The sequence below is a fragment of the Austrofundulus limnaeus genome, unplaced genomic scaffold (assembly GCF_001266775.1).
Source record: "Austrofundulus limnaeus strain Quisiro unplaced genomic scaffold, Austrofundulus_limnaeus-1.0 Scaffold476, whole genome shotgun sequence".
In the NCBI taxonomy this organism is placed as follows: domain Eukaryota; kingdom Metazoa; phylum Chordata; class Actinopteri; order Cyprinodontiformes; family Rivulidae; genus Austrofundulus; species Austrofundulus limnaeus.
In genome coordinates, this window is record NW_013952878.1 from 361,769 (window position 1) to 372,217 (window position 10,449).

The 10,449-nt window shown below is 42.0% G+C and overlaps 1 pseudogene; it reads right to left on the minus strand.

The window, feature by feature from the left end:
- Positions 1-2,207, minus strand: part of LOC106529914 (metabotropic glutamate receptor 1-like) — a 15,762-nt pseudogene extending 13,555 nt beyond the window's left edge.
- Positions 2,208-10,449: the final 8,242 nt, after the last annotated feature.

Genomic DNA, 10,449 nt, shown 5'->3' on the forward strand with positions numbered 1-10,449 from the left:
GGATGATTCAACCACTCAACCACTAGATGTCGCTGAAAACAACAAATCCTACACACTATGCCCTCAAGTAAAGTACAGATATCCAAAAATTCTCCTTAAGTACAGCCAAGAAGTATTTGTACTTAGTTACTTTGCAACTGTGTCTCTACTGTTGCCATTGTGCTGCTCAAGATGGGAGACTGTGACAAAGTGAAGATTCAACACAATCTGCCGGCTTCCTTAGATTTATAGTTTTTTGTGTACAGTGCCTTTAGATTACATTTTGTTGTGACTTGGTTTATATAAATAAACTGAACTGAATTGAAAATCAGCTGATGTCTCTTTTTTCTTTATTTATTCTTTTTAACTTCTAGTATAAAATGAACTAAACTGTTAAAAACTGAACTGTTGGTTGATTAAAGAGGAATTAAATGTGAAGCTAAGTGTACCGTCATGCTGAGGCCTCCTCAGTGATGTTGAGCCTTTGTTTGTTTTCCAATAATTAGAAAAGTAAAAACTGGTTGTGTTTTAGTTCCACCAGCAGTTTTTTGCCATATGAACATTCAGAATTCTTTTTAAAGTTTAATAAGATGTGTCAGCCTGTGCTGCTCCACTTTTCACCACTCTGCTTCAGCTCTTAAAGGTCATTCAGCTGTAAAGTTGAAGATCTTACCCTCTGTGTGAACTGCAGACACGTAGGTCCAGTTGTACCGTTTGACGATGTCCAGCAGAGCTCTGGCTTGAAGCGTGTCTGAGGGGACGACTCGGAGGAAGTACTTGAACAGCGTCTTGTCACTGAGGTCGATACTAGTTGCAGAATAAGCGATCTGCGGGATGTTGAAGAGCTGAAGAAGGTTTTGGACTTGGATTGCAACAGAGCTAGAGCCAGGGCCAATGACCCCCACGATGGGTTTCTTAGTTGGCGGTGGCTGACTGGATGGTCCGCCTTCAATGCACCACTTGGACCCCCTCCGAGTCATCCCGGATGGAGATGAGGGAGTCTCGAATGAACTCGAAAGTTGGAGAACCTTCTTTTGCTCTGATCCAGATATTATATGTGCCCCCACCACCATTTGTCTGTAAAATATGAAAATAAAATAAAACAAACACCACAAATTTTGATGAACCTTTCAGGGAAATTCTATCACTTAGAGCTACGCTGACAGAAATCTGAGCCTAATCCCACAGCTGGTTTAACAGCTGGATTTTGCTTTACTAAGATCAAATATGTTCCCCTCTCCCATCGTCAAATAAACTGAACTAAAAACACGTGAAAGTTTCAGGAAACGTTTAACACACCACAGAGATCAGCTGATTAAAGTTTGAAACATGTCTGAGCAGACCCAGAAAACTCTGCTGTCTGTTAGCAACTGTTGGAAATGTCTGGGTCGACCACTGGCTACAGCCTGGATGTTCATGCCGCAGATTGAGTTCTTACCTGGTCAAAACTGGACCATGAGCCGGGCTGACTGCTTGAGCTCTGAATCCCAGCGGAGGAACTAAACCCACTGCGCCTGAATGCATACAGGGCATAAAAATAATTGCCAACTTAGTAGGAGGTAGAGTAGGGACAGTCTGCACACAATAACCACAGATAATGTCCATTTAATGTGTTGACAACCGCTCCATCCATCCATTATCTATCAGCTTCCTTCTTTCAGGGTCATGGGGGTCACTGGTGTCCATATCCAGCAGTCACAGTATGATGGGCGGGGTACACCCTGGACAGGTCGCAAGTCCATCACAGGGACACACATAGAGACAAACAACCATTCACTCTCACTCTCACATAGGGACAATTTAGAGTTACCAGTTAACCTAACAGTTATGGTTTTGGTGTGTGGGAGGAAGCCAGAGTACCCAGAGAGAACCCACACCTGCACGGAGAGAACATGCAAACTCTACCCAGAAAGGTCCCCAGGCTGGGATTTGAACCAGCGACCTTCTTGCTGAGACATCAGCTCTGTCAACTGATCCACTGTGCTGCCTACTCTGCTCCAGTTCAGCAATTTTTATCCTCTTCCTTTATCATCATCTGAAGTGTTTTTACTTCCTCAATCAGCTCAAACAAACTCTGCTGAGAAACTAATCTACAGACATGAAGTTTAGAGATTTTTTTATCTTCACCCTGTTGTTCACCACCGTAGTTTCCTTCTCCCTCCCTGAGCTGCACCTGCTTGCTACGACTTACCCAGTAATCCTGGCCCGATGGCGGTCAGACCCCACATCTAGGTCTCGCCCAGCAGCTCCGTTGGTCTTCGTGCCTGTTCTGTTTGTGCAGAATCCTTTGATCCAGAAATTCCCAAGAACATCTCCAATCAGTTGTGTGTTCCTGTGCTGTTCCAAGCCTGTACTTTCAAAAACAGCTCCTCAACTCCTGGTTCCCTGTTCTGTTCTCCCTTTTAGTTAAGATCTTTTTCTGTCTGTGTTTTATTCCTGTTATTGTTGTGACATTTGTGTGTTTTATTTTCTCACTTGTATGAATTTTTGTTTCAGCTTCTCTGTGTTTCCTGTGTTTAGTTTATGAAGTAACAGAAGTAACTCCCTCAGACGGGTGTGCAGGTGCTTTTACTGGTAGGCACAACAAACAGAATCCCATCCGGACCTGGGATGCTCGTTTCAAGAACCTCATCTTAACTTCAGTTTCTCATCATAAGAACCTCTTTTGGTCCAGTGTTGGCCATCATCAGAACCTCTCCTAGACCTGAGTTAGTTATCTTCAGAACCTCATCTGGAACTGAGCTGGAGAAAATATGGAAAATATTCACATATATTTTAAAACTTCCCAGTAATCCAAGGATTCTGGTTAGACTGATGGAGTTTAACAAATAAACATGTTTAGACCAACTAGGGGTTCTTTAGGAACACACTAATGTGGAAACATGTAGGTCAGTTCAAAAATTACTTTACTGATTATTTTACTTGTTTCTTTTACAAGAAAGTTAAAATGATGGGTTGGAAGGAAAGAAAACCAGCAACCATAAATGAGTGGGTGTGGAAACTGAACTGGGTCCACACAATAGAACAAATGGGTCCTTCTGAACCCAGGTGGACCTGTGTGACTGTTTGAATGAATGAGTGATCTGGTTTACTGCAACAACAACAAAATAACTAACCATCCTCTGAGTGACTGAAATCCTTTTAATATGTCTCATGTCTCAGTGAATATCTGCCCTGTAAACAAAGAGTTAAAAAGTTAAAAAATAAAACGCAGTGGTTGAGATGGTTTCCTTTCAAGTCTTTTTTTAAGGAATCAGATGTTCTATTTAAACCCATCAGTTTGTTTCTGCAGCTAAACAAGTTTGTTTAAAAAAATCCCCTTTGAGCAACAAACCCAGTGACGCAAAGTGGAAATTATTTTTCACGTTGGTTCAACTGCTGCTGAAAGTGAAACCAGAACCCCCCCCCCCCACACACACACTCCTACACACCAACTAAAACCAAGTCTGGGTTTTTCTACAGAACCATGGTTCTTTTAGCTGCCAGTTTTCTATGGGCAGGAAAGAGGAGAAAACTGAAGAGTGTTCTGACATTTACATAAAATCATTAGGTCTTAACTTCTCTGATATTTGGTCACACCCTCCAAAGAGATAACAGATCTAAAATATTTCCTTCTTCTTCCTGATATCTGCTGTACAGCATCAGGTTCTGTTGAAAAGACTCAGGGCTTAGGTGCACTCAAATGTTCAAATGTGTCACATTTAACATCACAGTTTTACAGATTAGATGCTATTTTAATTAGTGTCCATTAAGGCAATATTAACTTGTAAATGTTTAGTTTATAATCTAGTTCTTTATTTGAACCAGAATTGTACAAGACATATAATTTAATGAAAAAGTATTTGAAGTGAATCTTTAACCTGAAATTTTTACTCAAACATCTCAAGATGTAATGTAAATGTACTTTATTTGTCATCAGTGCATGTTCCCATACAATAATGAAATTTGTGCTCTGCATTTGACCCGTCACACATGAGAAACTCTCAAGTGCACTCTAAGAAATGATGATTCATGGGGTTACTGCTCAAAATCAGTAGATTTTTCAACATAAAAAATGATGTTTGATACATACTCATAGTAATGAGTTAATAACTTAATTTATTAAGTTGGTCTATATTCAAATAAAGAAAACAACTCAATTATAAATGGATTTTGAACAGATATTTTTGCCTAGTCATTGATGGTGATGATGATGTGCTTCACTGATCTTTCTCTGGCCAACAGCTGGTTGCTGTGTTGCCAAAAATAACTAGGAAAATTAAAAGGGTTTTGCAGGGGGTCTACAGAAAACTGACAACTCTTTAAGTATGAAACAATTCTGTGGTTACAGGTTTAAATGTTGGTCAGGTTAGAACTGAATCATATCTGTAATACTGATCTCTGAGCAGTCCTGAAGGAATGCATATCACCCATCACATGTCATTCCAGAGTTTTAATGAACTGACTATGCAAACCTTAAAAATACTGAAGTACTGATATCAGCAGTCCCATAAAGTTTACTGTGCTTTGAAAGCACTCAGAGTATGAACTTTAAGACTCAGCAACAACCACACCAGACGTTAGCTCAATATCTGTAAAACTGACTGAATTATGGCCACATTTGTGTTCTGTAAATTCAGTTAGCTGTGGCAGCCATCTTGAATCAGATAAATTAATCAGCTGTAGAAGTGCATTCGGTAAATATGTATTATTTAATAAAACCCATCCAATTGTTTCTGAGATATTTTGCTAACAGAAAGACAGAGATCAGCTCATTAATGTCCATCCATCCATTATCTTCTGCTTTATCTGAAGTCAGGTCATTCGGGCAGCAGCTTGAGCAGGGAAGCCCAGGCCTCTCTTTTTGCCGTCACCTTCCAGCTCTTCTGGGAGGATTCTAAGGCTTTCCCAGGAGACCCGAGTCTCTCCAGCGTGTCCTGAGTCTTCCTCAGGGTCTCCTCCCGGTTGGACATACCTGAATCACCTCCCTAGGGAGGCGTCTAGGAGGCATCCTTACCTATCTGTCTGTCAATCTCATGTTCCGTTCTTCCCTCGCTCCTGAACAAAACCCCAAGATACTTAAACCCTTCCATTTGAGGCAGAACTTGACCCCCAATCCGGAGAGAGCAATCCACACTTTTCCAATAGGGGACCATGGACTCAGATTTGAAGGTGCAGATCCTCATCCCGGCCTCTTTACACTCAGCTGTGAACCACTCCAGTGAGAGCTTGGAGAGAAGTGGGAAACAATGGACTATTTTGCGAGTACCACCATCTTTGCCTAGCACAAGACATCATGGTCCAGTTTAGAGGCATTCTGTGCTAGTCCGTCCGTCTGTTTTCTGCCGCTTTTCCAGGATCAGGTAGCGGGGGCAGCAGCCTACGCAGAGAGACCCAGACTTCCCTCTTCCCAGCCACTTGGGCCAGCTTGTCCTGGGGAATCTCAAGGCGCTCCCAGGCCAGCCGAGAAACGTGGTCCCTCCAACGTGTCCTGGGCCTTCCCCTGGGCCTCATCCCAGTGGGACATGCCCAGAACACCTCACCAGGGAGGCATCCAGGAGGCATCCATAAAAGTTATGAACAGAATCGGTGACAAAGGGCAACCATGGCGGAGTCCAACTCTCACCGGAAACGAGTCCGACTTACTATACCGGCAATGCGGACCAAGCTCTGGCACCGGTCATACAGGGACCTAACAGCCGGTATCAATGGGCCTGGTACCCCATACTCCCGGAGTACCCCCCACAGGAATCCCCGAGGGACACGGTCAAACACCTTCTCCAAGTCCACAAAACACATGTAGACTGGTTGAACTCCCATGCACCCTCCAGGACCATGCTAAGGGTGTTGAGCTGGTCTGCTGTTCCACGACCAGAACGAAAACCACACTGCTCTTCCTGAATCCGAGATTCGACTATCCGATGGACTCTCCTCTCCAGGACCCCTGAATAGACCTTATCAGGGAGGCTGAGAAGTGCGATCCCCCTATGGTTGGAACACACTCTGCAGTCCCCCTTTTTAAATAGGGGGACCACCACCCCGGTCTGCCAATCCAGGGGAACTGCCCCCGATGTCCACACTATATTGTAGAGTCGTGTCAACCAATGCAACCCCACAATATCCAGAGCCTTAAGGAACTCCGGGCGAATCTCATCCAACCCCAGCTTTTTAACCACCTTAGCGACCTCGGCACCGGAGATTGGAGAGTCCGACCCTGGGTCCTCAGGCTCTGCTTCCTCATGGGAAGACGTGTCGGTAGGATTGAGGAGGTGCTCAAAGTATTCCGCCCACCGACCCACAACGTCCCGAGTTTAGGTCAGCAGCGCACCATCCCCACCATAAATAGTGTTGGTGGCGAACTGCTTTCCCTCCGAGACGCCAGATGGTGGACCAGAATCACCCCAAAGCCATACGGAAGTCTTTTTCCATGGCCTCTCCGAACTCATCCCACGTCCGAGTTTTTGCCTCAGCGATCACCTGAGCCGCAATCCGCTTGGACTGCTGATACCTATCAGCTGCTTCCAGATTCCCACAGGCCAAAAAGACCCGACAGGACTCCTTCTTCAGCCTGACAGCATCCCTCACCACCGGTGTCTGTGCTAGTGTGTGAATTAAATGACAATGAAAACAGGTTGTGGAGATCACTGTGCCGTGTAGTACTTGTGTGCAACAATGACTTTGGATATATGAAAATAAGTTAGCTTATATAGAACAATGAAAACACAAGATTGTCACAAGGAAAAAATTGTATAGGTCTTCTGGACGGGTTCTTCTTTAATGAAACGTTTCGTCTCTCTTCCAAGAAACTTCTTCAGTCTGAGAGTTTCAGGCAAACGTTTCATTAAAGAAGAACCCGTCCAGAGGACCTATACAATTTTTTCCTTTTGATTTTTTACCTGGATTACTGAGATGCATCAGGACACAAGATTGTCACCACTCAGTCCATAGTAGATCTTGCTTTAAATATGTTGATGTGCTTTACAGCAATCTGGGATGCATTTCATATTTCCTGACTACGGATAATTTTGTCCATTTGATAATGTAACTATGGTAAAACTTGACCACATCTGTAAAATGGTGTAAGTTTATTAACAATAATACACAGCAGGCTACAGGTCACAATAACAAATGCATTTACCACCGTTAAAACAAAAACATGTATTTTGAATTAATATTTATACCAATATGTGTGGCCAAAGAGGATGTTTTATACTCAGTCTGTCTCAACGTTATGTAGATTATATGTTTATCACTCAGCCGCACTGCTCATAATGCTGTTAATGTCATCACTGTGTACTGGAATTTTCTCTGGCAATAAATTTAGTATTGTGAGCTACTATAGTAATTATTACATTGTATTAAGAGTGAAATTATTGCACAACAGAATAACCTTACAACTTTTGCTTCTCCAGATTGCTATTTTAGACATTAATCCCAACATTTGCGCACAGTTTGTTCTTTATCTGATAAGAAGTTGGTACCTCAAAAACCAAAGGAAACACTTTAAGAAGCACAAACAATTCAATCTTTAAACTTTGAGAACCTGTCCCAGCATTTATTTTTCTTTTGTTTGCCCCCAAACAATCCCACAAACCACTGCATGGCACTTCCTGTGGGCAGCGCTAAACGATATTTGCAAAATAGTCCATGGCCTCTTTTTTGTCTGATAGAGCTTTTAGCAGCATTAGTGGATGGTGTTTACATATTAAATTTATCTTATACTTAGACTCACACATCTTGTTCCTCCTGCTGAGTGACAAAAAATTGCAAAACTTCCGTCTACTTTCCAGCTGCTATCCCACTGTGACAACTGCCGCATATATTTCCCCCCGTCTGAACTCTGCGATGCAGACCTTGCGACTTGTGGCGTGTGATTGGTCAGAACTTTGTGGGTGTAATTGTTCATGAGGAGCAACACAGTGCTGAGCAGTACCAGAGCAGTACCAGAGCAGTACCAGAGCAGTTCTTCCTTCTGCATGTTATTTTGTTTGAAATAATTTTTTTTGTCTGAAGCCACTCATTAAAGGGATCCACGATTAGTTGTAACATTAAACTTTATTAGATAAACATTTATTTTAACTGTAAAATTAAGACTGTAGAAATACTGCAGGTTGTTTAGTTTTGTAAATTTTTAAAAATGTTTACTTTAACAAGGGCAGAGCCATTTTATTTACATACAAAGCATTCTGGGTAAAGGATGACGTGGATAGGTCCTCGGTGCGAGGCTGCTAGCGAGCTATATCCACCCTGAAGGTTAATCTTGGACAATATCTGATGATCGACTCTTTTAAATGAAACCAGAGAGCGTTGACAGAGAGGAGAAGGTAGAAATGACTCAGCCTGGAACTGAAAATATGGATGGAGGACAACAGAGCTGCTTCATGGAAGAACTTCAGCTTAGCCTGTTAGCCTTCGCGCTAGCGCCGATGCTATATTGCCTTATTAGCTTGGCGCTAGCGCGACAAACTAACAAGCTAAACTGAGGTCCTCCATCCATGTTTTCAGTTCCAGGCTGAGTCATTTCTACCTTCTCCTCTCTGTCAACGCTCTCTGGTTTCATTTAAAAGAGTCGATCATCAGATATTGTCCAAGATTAACCTTCAGGGTGGATATAGCTCGCTAGCAGCCTCGCACCGAGGACCTATCCATGTCATCATTTTCCCAGAATGCTTTGCGTTTAATTAAAATGGCCCCGTCCATGTAACATATTTTTAACCTTTAGTTTAAAAATGATAAAAACTAAACAGCCTACAGTAATTTTACAGTCTTTATTTTACAGTTAAAATATATGTTTATCAAATAAAGTCTAATGTTACAGCTAATCATGGATCCCTTTAAAAGAGCTAGAAGAGCAGCTTGATCATATGGCACTTGAGCACGCAGCGGATGTCTTTTTTCCATCATCCCCATAAAAAAAGTTTTTCCTCCGTGGACACGTCACCCAATACTCACTGATCATTGAGTGAGAAAAAAAATACAATATCCAGCCATCATTATTGTTGTTTATATACTTATATGAGCTTTGGGAGGGCAGAGGGAGGAATTATGATAATTTATGCTCCGCTGCGTCTTCAGCCTGTTTATACTCCGTCAGGAAAACAACGTCCAAAATGACGCATTCACCAACCCGCTGTCTCACGTCGTACTGAAGTATAACCCAAGCTTTACTTCTTCTTTGTGTGACAGCAGTATCAGTGGATGGCACAGTGAACTGTTTATGATGTGTGGAAGTGTTCCTGAGTCCATGCAGTGATGTCCAGAACAGAACCAGATCGGTTTTAAATGCAGTGGCCCCTGAGGGCCCAAAGATCACAACCATCCAACGCTGACTTAAAAATAAACTACTACAAATAAAAATTACTACTACTGTTTGTAGTGTTTATGGACAGGATGTCAAAGCACAGTCACAGAAACAGGAGGGTGTCTGGTTTTGGGTCTCATCTCTGCTTTATGCAGATGATTTGGTTCAGATATGGTTCTGTTTGAAGAGGCTGAGTCAGTTCCTCTAAGTCTGAGGCCATAGTTCTTGACTGGAATAGGGTGGATAAGTAGAATACAGAGATGTAGAAATAAAGATAAAAAACACACTCAGTAAATATTGCGTAAATGTCTGGTAAGTTAACTTATTAGGTACATGCCTAATAAATTACCATTTAAGTCTAAGTACCTGGTACTAAACTGTAAAATTGCTTCAAAATATTACTGATGCACTTCTTCATCGAATTGTGGCTCTAACAGCCTTCCATACAGATGCCCACATTTCACCAACTGTTTTATATTTTTAACTCTTATTGAGTGTTGAGTTCCAGGTTTTAGTGTTTTTTTTTAACTAAACAGGTGGTGTCTCTGTATTGTTCATACACATAAACCAGAGAACTGATTGTGAAATCTACTAATGTTGAAAGGAAAAGGGGAGGGAGCTGCTGAGGAGGAGGATGTTTGTGGGGCAGAGGTGTGAGGTTTCTGCTCAGTGGCTCTCAGACTCAGGGTTGCTCACTCACACGTGTCGAAATGACTATTATTAAACAAGTAGAAAAGAGGAAACAAGTTTTTCTTTGCTCTCCACTTTTCTAACTGTGTAGGACCGTCACACACAAGGTAGGCCATGTTTCCCTCTGTTTGATCATGTTTTACAGATTAATTCTCAAAGAATTATTTTCTTCCTCTTACATCAGGCTCGCGTGTGTTCTGTTTCACTTTATTTGGTATTTGCTCCATCTTGCTGAGTAACAGTTTGTGTGTAAAAAAGATCTGCCTATATGAGGAAGGAAGTAACTAGTTTCTTTTCTAGCAAAACCTCAAAATGACCTCCTAAAGCTGCTCAGTCAGTTTTTAAAAATAACCTTTCAGAACGTTTTCATCTTATTCTTGTTTAAAATATGAGTAGGCCATCTTTGTAGATGTTAAATATACACTCATCGGCCACTTTATTAGGTACACCATGCTAGTAACGGGTTGGACCCCCTTTTGCCTTCAGAACTGCCTCAATTC